The sequence below is a fragment of the Panthera uncia genome, chromosome C2 (genome assembly GCF_023721935.1).
Source record: "Panthera uncia isolate 11264 chromosome C2, Puncia_PCG_1.0, whole genome shotgun sequence".
NCBI lineage: Eukaryota > Metazoa > Chordata > Mammalia > Carnivora > Felidae > Panthera > Panthera uncia.
In genome coordinates, this window is record NC_064810.1 from 1082607 (window position 1) to 1103063 (window position 20457).

The 20457-nt window shown below is 47.3% G+C and overlaps 1 protein-coding gene across 17 annotated transcripts in view; it reads right to left on the bottom strand.

Annotated features, from left to right (window-relative positions):
- The window catches only part of PCBP3 (poly(rC) binding protein 3), a 266704-nt gene extending 251165 nt beyond the window's left edge, over positions 1–15539 (bottom strand). For 16 of the 17 annotated variants that reach the window (XM_049627691.1, XM_049627695.1, XM_049627704.1 and 13 more), the window contains exon 1: positions 15343–15430. The gene's annotated coding sequence lies outside the window, so the exon portion shown is untranslated. Of the gene's footprint in view, positions 1–15342 lie in introns of all 17 variants that reach the window. The other variant, XM_049627706.1, reaches the window with a different exon arrangement.
- Positions 15540–20457: the final 4918 nt, after the last annotated feature.

The following is a 20457-nucleotide window of genomic DNA, read 5'->3' on the forward strand; positions in this document are numbered from 1 at the left end:
AAGTCCTGGACCAGATGGTTTCACTAGTGAATTCTACCAAACATTTAAGAAGGATTAACCCCAACCCCTCACAGACTCTTCCAAAAAACAGAAAAGAACACTTCTCAATTCATTCTATGAGGCCAGTAATACCCTAATATCAAAACCAAAGACATCATGAGAAAAAAATACATAGACCAATATGGCTTAAGAATACTGCTGTCGGAGTGCTTGGGTGGTTCAGTCAGTTAAGCAGCCGACTTCGGCTCAGGTCATGATCTTACAGTTAGTGGGCTCTGTGCTGACAGCTCAGAACCTGGAGCCTGCTTCGGATTCTGTCTCTCCCTCTCTCTCTGCCCCTTCCCAGCTTGTACTCTGTCCCTCTCTCTCTATCAAAAATAAAAGTTAAAAAATAATTTTTTTAAAATAAGAATACAACTGTCTTCTTTGGAAAAATGTCTATTCATGTTTTCTGCCCATTTTTTAATTGGAGTATTTGATTTTGGGGGTGTTGAGTTTTATAAGTTATTCATATATTTTAGATACTAACCCTTTATTGGACAAGTCATTTGCAAATATCTTCTCCTATTACATAGCTTGCTATTTAATTTTGTTGATGGGTTTCCTTTGCTGTGCAGAAGCTTTTTACTTTGATGAAGTCCCAATAGTTCACTTTTGCTTTTGTTTCCCTTGCCTCGGGAGACATATCTAGAAAGAAGTTGCTAAAGCCGATGTCAAAGAAGTTACTTCCTGTGTTCTCTTCTAGGGTTTCTGTGGTTTCAGGTCTCATATTTAGGTCTTTGACTCATTCTTATTAATGGATGGTGTATGGTGTAAGAAATTAGTCCAGTTTCATTCTTTTGCATATTGCTGTCTAGTTTTCCTAATACCATTTGTTGAAGAGACCGTCTCTTTCCCATTGGATATTCTTTCCTACTTTGTCAAAGATTAATTGACCATACAGTTGTGGGTTCATTTCTGGGTTTTCTATTCTGTTTCACTGATCTATGTACATGTCTATTTTTGTGCCAACACCATACTGTTTTGAATAATACAGCTTTGTAATATAACTTGAAGTCCAGAATTGTGATGCCTCCAGCTTTGCTTTTCTTTTTCAAGACTGCTTTGGCGATTTAGGGTCTTCTGTGGTTCCATACACATTTTAGTATTGTTGGTTCTAGCTTTAGTGAAAAATGCTATTGGTATTTTGATAGGGATTACATTGGATGTGTAGATTGCTCTGGGTAAAGAAGACATCCAGATGGCCAACAGACACAGAAGAGATGTTAAACAACACTTAACATCAGGGAACTGCAAATCAAAACTACGATGAGATATTGCCTCACACCTGTCAGATTGTCAGAAATCAACAATACAAGACACAACCGGTGTTGACAAGGATGTGGAGAAAGGGGAACCTTCTTGCACTGTTGATGGGAATTCAAACTGGTACAACCACTGTGGAAAACAATTTGGAGGTGCCTCAAAAAGTTAAAAATAGAACCACCCTACAATCCAGCAATTACACTACCAGGTTTTGACCCAAAGAATATAAAAATACTAATTCAAAGGGATACATGAACCCCAATATTTATAGCAGCATTATCTATAATACCCAAATTATGGAACCAGCCCAAGTGTCCATAAACTGAGGAATGGATAAAGAAGACATGGTATGTGTACACACACATGCGCACGCGTGCGCATGCACACACACACACACACACACACGTGAGCACACTGGAATATTACTCAGTCATCAAAAAGAATGAAATCTTGCCATCTGCAACAACATGAATGGAGCTAGAGAGTATTATGCTAAGTGAAATAAATCAGTCCGAGAAAGACAAATATCATATTATTTCACTCAGGTGGAACTTAAGAAACAAAACAAATGAGCAAAGGGACAAAAAGAGAGAGGGGCAAACCAAGAAATAGACTCTTAACTACAGAGAACAATGTGATAGTTATCAGAAGGGAGGTGGGTGGGGGAATGGGTAAAATAGGAGATGAATATTAAGGAGTGTACTTGTCATGATAAGCATCAGGTGATGTATGGAAATCAGCACATTGTACACCTGAAACTAATATTACATTATACTGTATGCTAACTCACTGGAATTTAAATAAAAACTGTTAAAAAAAGAATACAAATGCAAAAATTCTCAACAAAATACTAAGAAACTGAATCCAGCGATATATAAAATGAATTATCCCCAGGGCGTCTGGATGGCTCAGTCAGTTAAGCGTCTGACTCTTGATTTTGGCTCAGGTCATGATCTCACAGTTTGTGAGTTTGAACCCCATCTTGGGCTCTGCGCTGACAGTGCCGAGCCTGCTCCAGATTCTCAGTCTCCTTTCCTCTTTGCCCCTTCCCCGCTTGCACACACTCTCCCTCTTTCTCAAAAATAAATAAACATTTTAAAAAAAGAAAGAAAATGGATTATCCACCATGACCAACTGAGAAATGCAAGGTTGGTTCAACATAAAAATATCAATCGATATAATGAATGACATTAATAAAATGAAGAACGAAAAACACATGATCATCTCAATAGAAGCAGAACAAGCATCTGACAACACCAGCACTCTTTCACGTTTCTGACAACACCACTCAACAAAATAAAAATAGAAAGGAATCTCCTCAAACTAATAAAGGGCATCTACAAACACCTACAGCTAAAAACATACTTAATGGTCAAAGACTGAAAGCTTTCCCCCTAAAATCAGGGACAAGAGTAGAATGTCCACCCTTGCCAGAACAACTCAACATTGTACAAGAGGTTACAACCAAGGCAATTATACAAGAAACAGAAATAAAGGCATCCAGATTAGAAAGGAAGAAGTAAAAGTATCTATATATGCAGACTACATAATTTCACATAAAGAAACTCCTCAGGAATCCACTAAAAAACTTTTATGGCTATAAAATCCATACTCGTGAACTGCAAGACTTATATTGTTAAGATGGCAATATTGCCAAATTGATCTACACATTCAGCACGATCCCCATCAAAATTCCACCTGCCTTTCATGCAAAAACTGATGAGTTAATCCTAAAACTCATATAGAAAAGCAAGAGACCAGGAATAGCCAAAACAACAGAAAAACAAATATGGAGGACTCACTTCCCAATTTCAAAACTTATACTTCAAAAATAAAGAGACAAACAATCCAATAAAAAATAAAAAAGGCCAAAGGATTTAAATAGGCATTTCTCCAAAGAAGACTTGCACATAGCCAATAAGCACACAAAAAGGAGATCAAGAGCATCAGTTATTAAAGAAATGTTAATCAACACCACAATGAGATACCCCTTCACACCCGCTAGAATGGCTATAATCAAAAAACTGGAAAATGACAAGTGTTGGTGAAGGTGTGAAGAAATTGGAACCCTCATACATTATGGGTGAGAATTAAAAAGGTGCAAAATCTTTGGAAAACAGTTTGGCAGTTACTCAAAAAGTTAAACATACAGTTACTATATGACCCAGCAATTCCACTCCTAAGTATGTGCACAAAGGAACTGAAAATATGTATGTATACAAAAACTTGTACACTGACTGTTCATAGCACATTATTGATAATAGCAAAAAAGTAGAAACAACCCAAATGTCTATCTAATGGTGAGTGGAAAAATAAAATGTGATATGCCCATACAACGTGATACTATTCAGCCATAAAAATGAATGAAGTACTGATACATGATAGAACATGGATGAACCCTATAAATATTATACTAGGGGTGGCTCAGTCAGTTGAGCAACCAATTCTATTTCGGCCTTGGGCCGAAATTCCCAGGGCTGTGGAATCAAGTTCCGCCTTGGGCTCCGTGCTGAGCATGGAGCCCACTTAAGACTCTATCCCTCTTTCTCTCTCTCTTAGCACCTGGATGGCCCAGTCAGTTGAGCGTCAGACTCTTGATTTCAGCTCAGTTCATGATCTCATGGTCATAAGATCAAGCCCTGAGTCAGGCTCCACACTGGGTGGAGCCCGCTTAAGATATTCATTCATTCATTCATTCATTCATTCATTCTCTCTCTCACTCTCCCTCCCTCTCTCAAAAAAGAAAAAAAAAGATTCTGCCTCTCTCTCTCTTTCCCTCAGTCCTTCTCCCCAGCTCGTGCTCTCTCTAAAATTAAAAAAAGTATGTATTATACTAAGTGAAAGAAGCCAGATAAGAAAGGCCACATATTTATGATTCCATTCATATGAAATGTCCCTAATAGGCAAATCCTTAGAGACAGACAGTAGATTAATGGATGGCAGAATGGGGAGTTACTGTTAACAGTTATAAGGCTTCTTTTTAAGGTGACAAAAATGTTCTGGAATTATGTAGTGATGATGGTTGCATAACCTCGTAAATATAGCAAAACCCAATGAATCAGAAACTTTAAAAGGGTGAATTTTGTGGCATGTAAATTATATTCTCCCCTCAAAATTTAATTATATTTAAAGAATTTTTAAAACAAAAGTAAAATCAAAATACTTTTAGAAGGAAAAAAAGAGGGAGCGTTCTACTACCAGCTGATCTGCAGTAAAGGAATTTCTCAAGAAGCCTCTTCAGGCAGAAGGGAAACAACCCCAGAATGAAGATCAGAAATGTCAGAGAGCAACAAAAAGCAAAAAAAAAGTGGATGAAGATGTGAATAAATATAAATGAAGACGGACTATACATTAAATAACAACACTGTTAATATTAATATTTCATTGAGCTTAAATAGAGCACATGGGTTAAGAAACACAATAATAAGCACTTATAAGTCTGGAAAGAGTGAATGGAGTTCAAGTGCCTAAGACACTATGATCTCTGCATGGTCCACGAGGCAGGTATAACCGCATTATCTGGCTAAGTTAATAGCCTGTTATCTAATTTACACGGTAACCACGAAAAGAAAGAAAAGTAAAATGTAACCTCCAACACACTGAAGAGAGTAGAAAAGTAGAATGATTTTTAAAAATCCTAATACTGTTCTCAAATAATATAAGAAAAGAAAGAAAAGTAAACACAGAAAATGTGGGACAAGAGAAATATGCCATAAGAGTATGGACTTAAATTCAAATAGATTAGTTGGGGCGCCTGGGTGGCTCAGTCGGTTGAGCGTCCGACTTCGGCTCAGGTCACGATCTCGCGGTCTGTGAGTTCGAGCCCCGCGTCGGGCTCTGGGCTGATGGCTCAGAGCCTGGAGCCTGCTTCCGATTCTGTGTCTCCCTCTCTCTCTGACCCTCCCCCGTTCATGCTCTGTCTCTCTCTGTCTCAAAAATAAATAAACTTAAAAAAAAATTAAAAACAAAAAATTCAAACAGATTAGTAATTACATTCAATATAAATGAGTTGAATGTTCCACTTAGAAGATAAAAATTATCAGACTGGATGAAAAACAATCTGATTGTTTGATTATCTTGCAAGGTACCTGCCTAAAGTTTAAGAATACAGCAAGGCTGAAATTAAAACGATTAAAAAAAAGGTATCATGCAAATATGAGCCTAAAGAAACCTGTTATGGCTATTTTAGCATTGCATATGATACCATAAAGGCAAAGATTCATTACTAGAGATAAAAAGAACCACTCATAATAATTAAAGTCTCAGTTCCTCAGGATGACATAACAATTTTATATTTGCACGCCCCTAACAACATGGTCTCAAAGTATATAAATAAAAATTGACAGAACTTCAAGGAGAAATAAGACAAATCCATAATCATAATGAAATTGGGTAATTATCTTCGTAATGGATATTAACCACCAGACCAAAAAAAACCACAAAAACAGTAAGAAAACAGAAGATGTGAGTAGTATGCTTACAAGTTAGCTGAATGGAATGTATAGAACATTTCACCTAATTCTTTTCAAGCACACAGAAATGTGTGAGAAAACTTACAGTCCATATTCTGGGCCATAAGGTACATCGGCAAATTTCTCAGAATTAAAATCATAAAGAGCAAGACTTGGGGCAATGCAATTATGCTGGAGAAGGGTAAGAAAATATGCATATGTTTGGAAAATTTTAAATATGCTTCTAAATGACTTATAAATGTAAAATATCGTAACAGAAATTAGAAAATATAACTGCCTTACTCTGCTTGGGCTGCTATAACAAAATACCACAGAGCGAGTGGCTTAAACAATGGACTTTTATTTCTCACAGTTTTGGGCGCCGGCCTGGGAGGGTTCTGGTCGGGGGCTCTTCCCGCCTTGCAGAGAGACCTGTCTCCCCGCTGTATCCTCACGTGGAGAGGAGAGAGAGAAAGAGGGCAAGTTCTCTGGTCTCTCCTCATAAGGTACTTACTCCATCATAAGGTCATCATACTCATGACCTCATCTAAACCTAATTACTTCCCTAAAGCTCCACCTCCAAGTACCATCTTTGGGGGTTAGAGCTTCAACAGGAATTTGAGAGGGGCACAATTCCATGTACAGTACAGAGTAAACAACACGCAAAATACCCCAAATCGAATTCTGTATGATACAGCTAAAGCATTACTTATCAGGAAATGTACCACCTTAAGTACACATATTAGAATAAAGCTGCAAATTAATAAATCAAGTATTCACCTCAAAGTAGAGAGAAAACAGCTACAGAAAAGGAAAATCATGGACCAATTTCACTCAGAGACATGGATGCAAAAATCCCACGCAAAACATTAGTCACTGAAATCTAATCAATAGAAGAATAAGCTAGTATGGGGCGCCTGTGGTTCAGTCAGTTAAGCATCCAGCTCTTGATCTGGGACTCTCTTCCTCTCTCTCTGCCCCTCCCTCACTTGCTCTCTCTCTCTCTCTCAAAATAAATAAACATTGTGAGCAAGTTATGTTTATACAGTAGTCATCTGTAGGTGACAGAATTAGTTTTATTTTGCTTTTGATACTAACATTTACTTTAGAAATTTTCTAAATAAACACTCAATGAATCAGGAAAAATGTATTTGTAAAATATTTTCAAATTAATAATTTTCTGCTGATCTCCCATAGTTATGAAGTCAACTAGCTCATGAATGGCAAGAAGAAAAGAGCAAAAGCTAGATCAGAAAAGCCACTTCTGAGCAATCACAAGGCTACAAGACCTTATGTGTCTCAGTGTCGTTATTTGGTTAGAACAAAGAAAGGGTGGATAGGAGTAGAAATGGATTTACAAAGATAGGGATGTGATAATAGCAATTTGTAGGCTTTTTGCCCAGGCATTAAGGGAGCGATCTCATACACAAATGTGTCTATAAATAGAATCCATACTGCACTTTAATGAATAATTTAAAAGCACTTTGCAAACAGGGTTAAGAAAACAGGAACCTAAATGCTCAAAAATCAATAGTTCTGTCCTATCCCAACCTGGTGAGTTACAGAAACAGAGGTTTGAGCTTTACGGTATTTTATAGAAACACTGGAAGCTGGATAGTTAAGTATCAAAAGATTTAAAAACATCTATAAGCTCTGACCTAATAATTCTGCCTTTAGAAGCTTATCTTTCATAAATTATCAGTGATACAATGATTTTTGTATAGGTTACTGATTATCGATCAAAGCATTATTTACCATGGTAAAAGTTTTAAGCAGCATAAATGTTCAGATATAGGGAAGTGGCTCGATCAATTGGGACACCCACTGGAATAGTATGCAGCCATTTAAAATCATATCTTAGAAGAATATGATTATGACACAAGGAAACTCTCACTATGTGGTACAAAGAAAGAAAGCTGTCCATAAAACATTATGGAATGAATCTGAACTTAGGATATGTATATCATACCACATATAAAAGTAGAAAAACACATTGGCTGTTCTACTTTTTTCTTTAATGTTTATTTTTTTATTTTGAGAGAGCACACCCGTGAACGTCCACGCACACACCCACACGTGAGCAGAAGGGGGCAGAGAGAGGGGGAGAGAGAGAACCCCAAGCAGGCTCCACGCTGTCAGCGCAGAGCCAGAGAAGCAGGGTTCTCTCACAAACTGTGAGCCGAAATCAAAAGTCAGACTCTTAACTGACTGGGCCACACAGGCGTCCCGTGCACTGCCTATTCCCGTGTGGTAAGATTATGAATGTTTGTGTTGTCCTTTATACTTTCTGCTTGCTTCAATTTTTCTACACAAAACGTGTATCACTTTTAAAAATAGGAAAAAGTTTTTTAAAAAAATAAAGAATGGATTATCTCAATTAGATTCAAATTATCCTTCATCAACCCAAATTCACTTCTTGTAAGGGTAGATGGGAGGTCAGTAAAAATCTGATTCATTAGGTGCATAACAAACTCACAAACTTAGCAACTTAAGACCATTAACATTTGTTATCTCACAGTTTCTGGGAGTCAGGAGTCTGAGTCGGCTTAACTAGGTCCCCTGCTTAGGGTCTCACAAGGCTGTAATCATGGTATTGGCCAGGCCATGTTCTCATTAAAAAGGCTCAAACGAGGAAGAATTCACTTCCAAGCTCACTCGGGTTCGTGGTAAAGGTTGTTTCCTTGCTGTAGGACTTAGGGCCCCTGCTTCTTAGTGGCTATCCCTGAAGGCCACCCTCAGCTTCCAGAGGCCACATAAAGTTCTTGCCATGTGGGCTGCTCCAACATAGCCACTTATTCAAGCCAGCAAAGAGAGCCTCTAAATGAGTTTCTAGCAAACTGAATTTTATATATGCAACAATATCACAGAAGTGACATCCCATTACTTTTGCCATACTCTATTGATTAGAAGCAAATCCTACTTCAATGGGAAAAGACTATACAAAGGCATGAATCATGTGGATCATGGGAGGGCCACCTTCATACAACTGTCCACTATATCTGGCCTCCCAGGGCAGAGCCCAGGCAAAGGAAGGAAACATGTGCTTGGATATGAAAACTCTTCTGATCAAATGACTACCCACAGACAAATCTGAACCCTGCTTTCTCTACACAGAACGGTACTGCAAAAAGGGAAGGGAGAATTCACCACAAGTCAGAGTTAACACAGAATTTAAGCAGGGAGGTGGGAACTGTTCCAGCCTTGAAGGATAGTTAAGAATTACATTAGTGGAGGGGCACCTGGGTGGCTCAGTCGGTTAAGCATCTGACTTCAGCTCAGGTCATGATCTCACAGTTCGTGAGTTCAAGCCCCATAGGCGGCTCTGTGCTGACAGCTCAGGGCCTGGAGCCTGCTTCAGATTCTATGTCTCCCTCTCTGCACCTCCCCGACTCACACTCTGTGTGTCTCTCTCTCAAACAAACAAAAAAAAACAGAATTACATTAGTGGAAAGGGAGACTTTTCCTCTGTGATAAGGAGAAATAGGCAAGAATCCCCGAGATGGATTTTGGAGAGTAAACAGGATGGTTTGTTCACAGCAAATAAAAACCAACGTGTCTAGCTTCACATTCTAATCAGTCCCCTGATGACCAACACACTTGTAGACCTTGCACACTTGCAAACCTTCAAACAAGACCTAGAGAGGAAGACAGTTTTGAGTTTTGACTAGCTGTGCAGTAGTGACATCAATTAAGCTCCATAGTTTGGTAAATATTACTCATATTTACCAGTGTCCAGTTGTCCTGGACTTCTGAGACAGGGAAAACTCTACCTTCTGCTCCATTTGAAACTAAGTATGACCAGAACGACTCCTCCTGGCCAACAAAACATGAGAAGAATGGATCCGCAACCCTTCTAAAGCCATAACTGCTGGCGCCAAGTCTCCATGTTCTAAAAGGGTCCAGGATCCAGAATATTTGAGAATCCATTTTGCCAAATTTCCAAGGAACAAAAATCCCTCCCTTTCAGAAACTATTACAGAGATGATAAAGCATCACCTTGATACCAAATCTGAATAAAAGCAATACAAGAAAAGATTATTATTTGTCAATACTTCTCATGAAAATACATGCCAAAATCCTAAATTGAATCCAATGATAATTTTTAATGTAGTATGTCATGACAAAGTACAATTTATCCCAAGAAATCAAGGATGGTCTAAAATTAAAAGATTAAAATATTTCATCTTAGTCACAATTTAAAGAGGAAAAAAAACCATCAAGAAAAACATTTATTAACATTCAAAATCTATTAATGATTTGTAAAATCTTTTATCAGACTATTAGCAGAGGAGACCATCCTTAACCTAATAAAAGGAATCTACCAAAAAACAATAACAAACTTCGTATTTAAGGCTCTAAAAGTAATGCTTTTAAGATGTAAAACAGTATTAGCATAGCCTTATCAAAATTTCTTTTTTTTTAATTTTTTTTTTCAACGTTTTTTTTTTATTTATTTTTGGGACAGAGAGAGACAGAGCATGAACGGGGGAGGGGCAGAGAGAGAGGGAGACACAGAATCGGAAACAGGCTCCAGGCTCCGAGCCATCAGCCCAGAGCCTGACGCGGGGCTCGAACTCACAGACCGCGAGATTGTGACCTGGCTGAAGTCGGACGCTTAACCGACTGCGCCACCCAGGCGCCCCAAAATTTCTATACAGCTTTGCCTAGCGTCCAAATGATGGAAGTAAGACAAAAAACAAATAAAAGATTTAACGGCTAGGAAGGAAGAAACGAAATTATCATTATTTACATGGAGAAATCAGAAACAGATCCATATAGTTGTAAAATTTTGTATGTTTCAAAGGAAGCACCGCAGATCTCTGGGGTAAGGATGGTATAAATAGTATAATAAACAGTATAGTACAACTGGTTATACATCGGGAAAAGTTCTAAAACTATATGTCTACCTTACACCTCACACAAAAATAAGTTCAGAGTAGAATACAAAAAGCAAATGTTCAAGCCTTTTTTTTTTTTAAAGATGAGGATATCTTATGACTTGGGGTAACAAAGAATTTCTTAAATAAGACTTAATAACCACAAGCCATAAGGAAAAGATTGATAAATTTGACATAAAAATTAAACATCTTTTCATCAAAACAGCATTTTTAAAAGGATTAAAAAAAAAAAAAAGCAGGGCACAAATAGAAACCAGAATATCTAAAGGACTTCTAAAAAGCTTTAAAAAGGACAACCCAGGTAACAAATGGACAAATATATTAATACAATTTACAGAAGAAACCCAAGTGGCTAATAAATGGATATAAAAATCTTCAAACTTACCAATAATCAAGAAAATGCAAAGTAAAACAGTGAGTTCATACCTAGTTGACAAAAATTAAGACATCTGAAGATACAAAGGATTAGAGAGGATGTGAAGAAACAAACCTTTGTTTGGAAAACACTTGGATGACTGCTCTGAGGCTGGAATTGGGCCCATCCTACATGACCCCACAATCCCACTTATAAATGTAGACCTGGTCCACTCTCTCCTGAGTGCCCAGCACAAAGGAAATGGGCCAGTGGGAGATGGCAATAAGCAAGAGTGGAGACTGGACAGACGACTAGGAGAATGACTTCAGATGAGACTTAGGCCAGGTAGGAGTATCATATGCCAATCTTGCCGGGAGATGAAACGAGGGATCAGAACCACGCTTACCTGGGGCAACCTCCTCCCAACAGCAGCTGAACTGTTTTGTGTTCTACAGCCTATCTGACCATGTTATTTCCTCTTTAAACTTCACCAGCTAAAACTTTCTAGAGCAGTCCCAACTTGTATCAGTTTCCCAAGGCCACTCTAACAAATGTCCACAAATGTAGTGGCTTAACACAACAGAAATTAGGTACCTTACAGTTCTGGGGGTCAGAAGTGAGACACAAGGTCTCACTGGGCTAGAACCGAAGTGTCGGCAGGGCTGTGTTCCTTTCAAGAGGCTCTGGGGGAGAATCCATTTTCTCACCTTTTCTCACTTCTAGAGCCTGCCCACAGGCCTTAGCTTATAACCCCTTCTATCTTCAAAGGCAGTAATGATGGGTAGTCTTCCTCAGTTCACAGCACTCTGACACTAGCTCTTCTTCCATATTTAAGGACCCTTGGGGTTACTCTGCCCCCCTCCCCTGCCAGGGTAATCCAGAATAATCTCCTTATTTTAAAATGAGCTGATTAGCAACCTCCATTCCATCTGCTACCTTAAATTCTCTTTGCCACATAACATAGCATATTCATAGGTTCTGGGGATTAGGATGTGGGAGGCCATTATTCTGCCTCCCACACAACCTCCCCTCAGCTCGCCCCCACACCTCTGAGTCCCAACACTTCCACAATGCCTTTCACACCTTCAACCACCACACATCCTATTCTCCAGTTACACCAACCTTCTTGTCCTTTTGTAATGAATTCATACCCATCGGTGCCCAAACAATTACAACTCACCCTCCAGGTCTCAGACCAAGGCTACCTCCTCTCTGAAGCCTTCCCTGATTCTCAGCCTAAATTAATTACCCCTCTTCAACACACCAACCCAACTTTTTATGTATCCCAATTGCAGTACTGTGGCCCCCTGTAACCATCAGTTTGCATGTCCTGTCCTCAATCCAAAGTGGAGTCCTTCAATGATAAATACTCGGTATCATTCCCCTGTGGATTTCCAGATCACAGCAGGGGCCTTGGCAAAGAGTGGGCACTCAGACACTATTTCTGAAGCTTGGAGGAGGCAGAAAGAAGCCCTGGGTTTCCCTCAACAAAACAGGCGACTCTTTCACGGGGTGACCTGAGTTAAGTATTCAGTTGATGGGGCCAAAGAACTAGTTCAGATACTCTTAACAAAACACCTCAACAGCTGTGCATAGTTTGATGCACAATTTACTATCATATGGAAGAATCTCTGTACCCGTTATTTTTTATTGCCAACCTATGGGGCAATTCTAAAGGAACAGAAAATTAACCTCAAGAGAATAAAGAATTTACCTAAATTTATCTAAAATGGTTTACAAAGATGTCCTCAAAATTACAGAAGAGAGAGGAGATGCTGCTCCAACACGGCAAGAATGCCTGGTTCCTGCCCAACAGGCCCACCACGTACACAGAGGGCCTGAGCCCCGCTCTGGGAAGGCTGGAAAGTATCACATGAGTGTGAGGGATGCTACAATTGACCTTGTTTAGAGAAAAACAAACTGCGTCTCGTACAAATATGTGTATTATAGTAAAGGTACATTTTTTAAGAGGGTGGCTGTTAAGGAAACAGGCTCTCACTTAATTTCAATGGTTTATTACCTGATGTCCATACTCCAGCAAGAAAATTCCCACCTGGTGAGAAGGAGACTAAGTAAGGGAAAGGTAATGTTGAGTCAGCACAATTATCCATTTTAAAAAAAGAGACAAAAACATGGTTTGAGTTTCTAAAAGATATGCTTGCATTCAGGCTCAACAGAACTCCCCTGTCCAACTTTTCCTCAATTGTGTAAATTTCGAAAATGCTTTTTAAACATACTCCAAAAAACCCTCTCACGCTGGAAATTTAAGACGAAGACAGAAACAGAGGACACGTGTTCAGCACCATGGACAGTGGGCGCACCAACGGGCCGTAGGGGACCTGCCACTAGGGCTGAGAGCTCAGATATCAGGGCTGCCCAAAACCTAGGGCATTCATTCACCAGTGTTTAAGTGGAGAGTGATTCCAATACATTAGCTGGCATTTTTCTTTGTTTTGGCCCAAAGGACCAACCTTTACCAAAAGGATGTACAATTCCCATCTACCAAGATTTGCTTCAGTGATGACTTTACAATAAAGCCCTGAGGTTTCTGTGAAAATAGGAATGACTTTGCCACTGACACAGAGCAACCAACCCAGGAACTGGCTACAGGTCCAGGAATGAAGTTGCTCAAACTGAAACACAACGTGCAGTTTTGAACGGCCAAACTGTTTCCGGGACCTCACCGGGTTTCGCAAATATAAACACAGCATGCTCTCAGCCTCACTCCAACGACAGGAAAAAAGACCGCTTCCTTTTAAACACCTAGAAAAATGAACCCAGGTGCTGAAATTGTCTCATAACTACCAAAAAAAGTAGAACCATAAATCTGGATATTTTCTCTTTTTTTTTTTTAATGTTTATTTATTCTTGCGAAAGAGAGAACACAAGCGGGGAGGGGGCAGAGAGAGAGGGAGACACAGAATCCAGACACCGGGAGGCCGAGCTGCTCTCGCGCGTGAAGGCGCTGGGAATCAGCTCCGCTCGCGGGGACGCACCTCCACCACTTCCTCTGACTCCAACGTGCAAGCCGGGCTCCAGACACAGACAAGGGGCAACCCTCCGCCCCTGAAAGCGAGTTACAATTTGGAAGGGCGCGCGACGGCCGAGCCACAGGGGGAGCTGGAACGGCAGGGCCTGGACCCCGTCTAGCCCCCGAGGTCTGCTCAGGGCCCCGCTGCCCTGACGTGCCTTCTGCGGGTCACGCGCCGCGACTCCCGTCGACGAGAGCGCCGCCCGCCCGCGCGCAGAGCCCCAAGGCGCCCGCAAGTGCACGTCGCCCGGCGGGAAGGGCGGCAGGAGAGGTAACCCAGCCTGCGCTACTCTGACCCGACTTCTGGTTGACTTTCCGATCTGCTAAGCGAGCGACACGCTTCTCAACAGGAAGGAAAAGCGGAAAAACAAACACTTGAGTAAACGACGCTTCCAGGCGCCGCACGGTGCGGACTATACACCCGTTCTGACGCACCCCAAGTAAGAAGAGAAAACACAGTGACCCCACAGAGCCTGCCCGCGCCCCCGCGCCTCCCCGACTCGGGGGCGCCGAGGCGCGCCGGGGGCCGCCGCGGGCAGCCCGGGTCCCGCTCCCGGGAGCGGGGCGCCGCCTACGCCCGCCGGCGCGCGCTCCCACCGCGGCTCCCGCAAGCCGCCCGCGTCCCGCCCGCCGCGAGCGCCCCGAGGTCTCCGCCCCGGTCCGCCCCGGTCCCGAGCCACCAAACTCCGGCACGAAATCGCGGCAGGTGCGCGCCCGCAAGCGGGGCCGTTAACTCTGATCTTGAAGGCGCAGCTCCAGTAACTTCGGGATTCGGGGCAGCGGGGCGGGGGTCCGCGCCTCCCGGAAGCCGCTGCAGACCTCCCTCCGTCCAGCCGCCGTTCCGCCCCGCTACCCCGGGAGCTCCCGGAGCCGGGCCGGGGGCGCGGAGACCCCGCGGCGGGGTGGGGAGGGGGGGGAAGGGCGGCGGGGCGCGGGCTGAGGCGCGGACCCCCGCCCCCGACTCCGCCCCGCGCCGCCCGCCCCGCCCCGCGTCGCCCCCCGCAGCCCGCCAACTTGGTGGGGCCCGGGAGGGTCTCAAGCCCCTCGGCCTCCCCGAGACGTACGCCCCCAGCCCCGGGCCCCGCGGGCAAAGTTAGCGGCCGCGGGAGGTCGCCTCCCCCTTCCCGGCCGAGGCCGGGACCCTCGCTCGGCCCCCGGCTGCGACCTCCCCCCACCCCGTCCCGGCTCCCGCTCTCCCGCCCCTGTCCTCGACCGCCGACCGCGATCCCCGGCCCTGACCCCGGCCCGACCCCTGGACCCTGGCCAGGACCCCCGGCCCCAGCTCCGCCCGCGACCGCTCACCTGTCCGCGGAGGAGGGCGTGCCCGCCGGCTGGCCGGCCGGAGCCCGGGGTGGGGCCGAGGGTTGGCGACGACCGGGCGATCCGGGCGGCGGCGGAGCCTGAGGCGACCGAGTCTGAGGCGACTGAGGCGGCGGTAGCCGCTCCTTGCGCTCCAGCCGAGGCGCTGCGCGCGGCGCGGGCCCGCCCCTTCTGCGCTGCCGACCAATCCCGCGCCGCCCGCCGCCGCTGGCCCCGCCCCGTCCAAGTGCTGGGCCTCGCGAAAGCGGGCGCGGCGGGCCAATCGAAAGGAGGAACGGTAAGGGATGAAGCCTATCGGAGCTCGGGAAAGCTCTCTGGAAAGAAACCAATTAGCGTCGCGGGGCGAGGGGGAGGTGGTGAGGCGGGACCTATGGAGATGGGGGCGGGGTCTTGGGCAAGCGAGTCACTGGTGGTGGGCGGGGCCATGAACCTGTCATGGAGCAAGGGCGGAGCCAGACTTGAGGCGGGTCCCAAGGAGGGGCGGGACCATTAATAAAGGAGGAGGGGTCCCAGGAGAAAGGGTAATTGGCTGGGGGCGGGGACAGAGACGCGACCACAAGTGGGCGGTCCCAGAACTGGGGCGAGGCCACAAAAGGGGCAGAACAAGAGGCAGGCTACTCGCCGAGATGGGGGGCGTAGGGAGGCCGCCGGGGTTGACAGAGGCGGGGCAGGGCCACAATGGGGAGGAGAGGAGACGGGTCACTGGCTCGGGCGTGGCCTGGGGCGGTTCCTGGGCGTGGCAGAGGCAAGCCCTGGGCCGGGCCGGAGCCGTTGATGGGTGGGTGGGGAAAGGCAGGTCCCTGGCGTGTCGAGGGCGTGGCGTAGGCTGGGACATTGAAAAAGGGAGGCGGGCCACAAGTGGGCGGGGAAGGGCGAGCCCCTAGAGGGAAAGAGGTCAGGGGGTTGGCTTGGACGCGTCCCAGGGCTATGGGTAGGGCTGGGGGTTGGAGGGAGGGTGGGTAACTAGCCGTGGGCGTGGCTTGTGGCGGGAGGGGAGGGGGTAGGCCACAGGTGGAGCGGGGACGGGTCACTAGCCTGGGGGTGGCCTGGTTGGTCTCGGGCGTAGGATGGGCCGAGTGGACCTGGCTGGACTTGGACCCTCCCTGGGCTGGCGCCCTTCCCCCTCCTCTCCCCGCGGGGCTTGGAAGGGCTTGGCCTGCCGGGAGAGCAAAGCCGACAGTCTCCTGTCCTGTCTCAGGACCTCGCCCCTCTCGAGTCCCGGCCCTGGGCAAGCCTTGGGCAAGCCTGCCCAGCACCTGTCTCGGCTCCTCACCAGGTGCGCCTTCTTTCCTGCCCACTGAGGAATCCATGTGCCAGTGTGCGGGTCCGAATACCCAGGTGACCAAGACTGTCTGAAGAGCTACTAGGCTGTCCTCAGAAGACACAATGTCTCACGTGTTTTTGTTTTATTACCCTTTCTCCAGACTTCCTGGGCTTCATTCGTTGTGCTTTGTTCGTATTAGGGTCATTTTCGTGAAGCTGACCCTTCTGTCTCATCTGTGCATTTGGGGCCTATCCTTAGCAAGATTATTTCTTCCAGTGCAGCATCACACAGCACAAGCGGTCACAGGCACCGCAGTGACCTCCGATGGCCCAGGAGTGACCCCAGGTAGGCCTACAGGGGTCCTGGGACTTCCTACCCCGCACCCTTCCCCACACGAAAGAAATTCAGCCTTGCTTGGACTTCTTAGGCCCCTGAGGACCCAGAGGGGTCCACCGGCTGTCAGGACAGGGGTTGTGAGACGGACCTGGGGATAAAGCTGTGACACTTGGTGGCCCCATTGTACCCTTTGCCCCTAGAGTGGGGCGGGAGACATTTCCCAGGCTTCTCCCCTGTGAACCCTACTCCTTTGTGGGCCACTGGAAGCCCACCCACACAAAGGTCACAGTTATGACCACTTCTTTTTGTGGGCACATTGGAAATGACCCGGAGCCTCACCACAGTGCACGAAGGGCCCCTTGGGCATTCGAAGAGCTGGGTCTCATTTGTCTTCTTATGTCCCTTGTGTGTTCAAAGGCAACCTCTGAAAAAGAAAGGGCGCCAGGCTACCGGGTGAGAAGGGACTGTGGGTGGGGTTCACACAGAAGGGCGGCAGCACCGGGGGAAGCAGAAATACAAACAACACCTGGGTTGTGAGTCCTTCCAAAGAAGGGGGTCACAGAGGCAGGGGACGTGGGCGCCCACGCAGCAGTGTAGCAGCGACTGTCACTTGGAGTGGAGAGACGTGCTTGACCGTGTGCTCTGGGGGTAGGAAGGAGGATGTGGGGGCGGGGGGGGGGGCCTGGCTGGGTGGTCTCGCAGAAGGACCCTGGGGTCCCCGCTCCCGAGGCCAGGGTGTGGGGTGCGGGTGCAGCACAACACCTTCAGTCCACCCCCAGATTACAGGCTGCCAGCCTCCCACTTCCCCGTCCCCGCCAGGGGCCCTCGTCCCCTCAGCTGCCTTCATTGCCTCCTGAAAGACACAGTTAGTCATTAGGAAATTAATGATAGTGTTCTCGGGACAGCATGTTGGACCCTAACAACTTTCAATTATTTCCAGTTCCTGCCAGCCCTGGGAGGAAAAAAGCAGCTCGTCTCATGCCCCCGCCCTTGACACACGAGACAATCCACGTCTGCTGGCACATTATCATACGTTAGCAGATCTCTGAGAGCCAAACTGCAGACCACAGCAGCTGGGCCGGGGCCTGGAGCAGGCCTGGGATCCTCCCCCTGGATGGGGCCAGCCTGCCTCGAATTCCCCACACACTGTGTTCCAGGCACTTCCCCCTTCATTAGCACTGTGTGTGCCATTCACCACCCTCTCCATCGCTGTCACCGCGGTCCTTCCCGTGAGAAGTGCACCCAGGGGCCTGCATTTATAAATAAGTCCATGGTGTTTGTTGGAGGATGAAGGGAGCAGAGAGAGCAGCCTTGGAATTACCATCCGCTTGGAATGATGTCAGATCAAGCCCTGGGAAGCCTTATACTGCCCAGCCTTCCTGACTGTCTCACACACACACACACACACACACACACACACATACACACACACACACACACACACACACACACACACACACACACCAGAGAGTAGGGGCTGGTGGCCATGTTATCTCCGGCTGGAGCGTGGGGTCAGGGCAGGGAGGCTTCCTGTCTCCACAGTAGATGGCTAAAAGGGCCAGGGAACTGGTTGCATGCAGAAAGCAGTCCCAGTGGCCAGCTATGTCGTCCAAGTCCTCCGGGGAGTACAGGTTTCCCAGGCGTGAGCGGCACCCAACACCCCCAGCTACAGAGGCCCCCCTCCCCTGCTACGGAGAGAGGTCTGGAGCAGTCAACCTGAGCCCGATTTGGAGTGTGGGGCATCTGCTGGCCTCAGTAGGACTCTGCCTCCACGCGGGGCCTGCTTTCCACAGGGAGAACTCACATTGTCACCTCAGCCACCCCTTATGCTCAGCCCAGAACACAAGGGCACAGATCACGTGGTGGGGAGTCGGCCACCTAGGGAACAAGGGTTGCTGTAACACCCCCTTCACAAACCGCTGAGGCAGCACGACCACACCCTTGGGGGCTAGAGCCTGCCAGCCTGCCCTCCTTCCCCACAGCCTCTTTGTCACAAAGCGCGGCCTGGGGGCAGCACGGCTGGGTCTGCTGAGCTCAGAGGAGATTGTGTGATGGCCAGAGCGATGGAGTGAAGATCAAAGCAAGTAAACCATTCCCCGCACCCGCTGCCCTGGTCAGGGAAATACACCCAACGCAGCAGCCGAGGGTTCCTCCCGTGTGGTGCTGGAATCCAAAGCCGTGCACCTGATCTTGCTTGCTTGCTTGCCGAAGCATCTGACTGCATTTCATCAGGCAAGGTGATCGGGGGGGGGGGGGGGGGGGGGGGGGGTGGGGGGAGGTTCCCCTTGCGCCCCCCTTGGTGAAGGAGCGACTCCTAACCCGTCACTGGCCAAGTCCCTGGCCCGTGACTGGGGCAGGGGTGGGGGGAGGTGAGGTGGCACCTGTGCAGAGGGGAAGCTCTAGCCAAGCATGCTCGTGAGGAGCCCCTGCCTGGATGACGGCGAAGGCTGGAGATGTGCTCCACAAGGAGAGGTGAGCATGCACGGAGCGTCCAAGTCGAGCATACGGGACGACGAGACAGAGGACACACACATCAACAGTGCTGCAACCCGGCACTCTCTTCTTTGGGGCTGGCAAACTGACCTGCACTTTACAGCTGCCCTGGGTCCTGAGCTTCCGGAACCGCGTGCTGCCCCGTTTCTGTGTTCCCGTGTTCCCGGATCACCTTATAACCAGGCATATCGACAACAGCCAGCAGGCTGCTCTGTGGGGATGAGGGGCTGGGGGACAGCAAAAGCTGTCCTTATGGGAGGCACAGAGGGCATCCCCGTGCTGGGGAGGTGGGCTTGAACCACGCACCGAAGCATCTGGCTCCCACCCTAAAGGTAAACATGCTGGCGGTTAGCACGAGTTCCGCTGGCACCTGCCGGGACACTAGCTTCCCGGGTGGGGCTCCCTGCTTTTAGCCTCTGACAAGCAGGCTGTATTCCACGGTCTGGCTGTGGATGGGGGCCTGGGGTTCATCCAGTGCTGCTGTCATCCCCAAGGGACTCCGGTCAGTGGCCTACGTCCTCTTGGCCTTCACATGAAAAAGCAGGTGAGTCACAGCTGCCCTTGACTGTGTCTCCCAGTTCAGACAGCAGGCTCTGGAGCCAACACACCACTGCCAGCAGGGAGAGAGAGCCAGAGCCGGGGACAGAGCCAGAGAGGGGGACAGAGCCAGAGGGGGACAGAGCCAGAGAGGGGGGCAGAGCCAGAGTCAGAAAGGGGAACAGAGACAGAGAGGGGGACAGGGCCAAAGAGGGGGGACAGCCAGAGAGGGGGACACAGCCAGAGCCAGAGAGGGGGACACAGCTAGAGAGGGGGACAGAGTCAGAGGGGAGGGACAGAGCCAGAGAGGGGGACAGAGTCAGAGAGGGGGACAGAGTCAGAGAGGGGGGACAGAGCCAGAGAGGGGGGACAGAACCAGAGAGGGGGGACAGAGCCAGAGAGGGGGACAGAGCCAGAGAGGGGGACAGAGTCAGAGAGGGGAGACAGAGCCAGAGAGGGGGGACAGA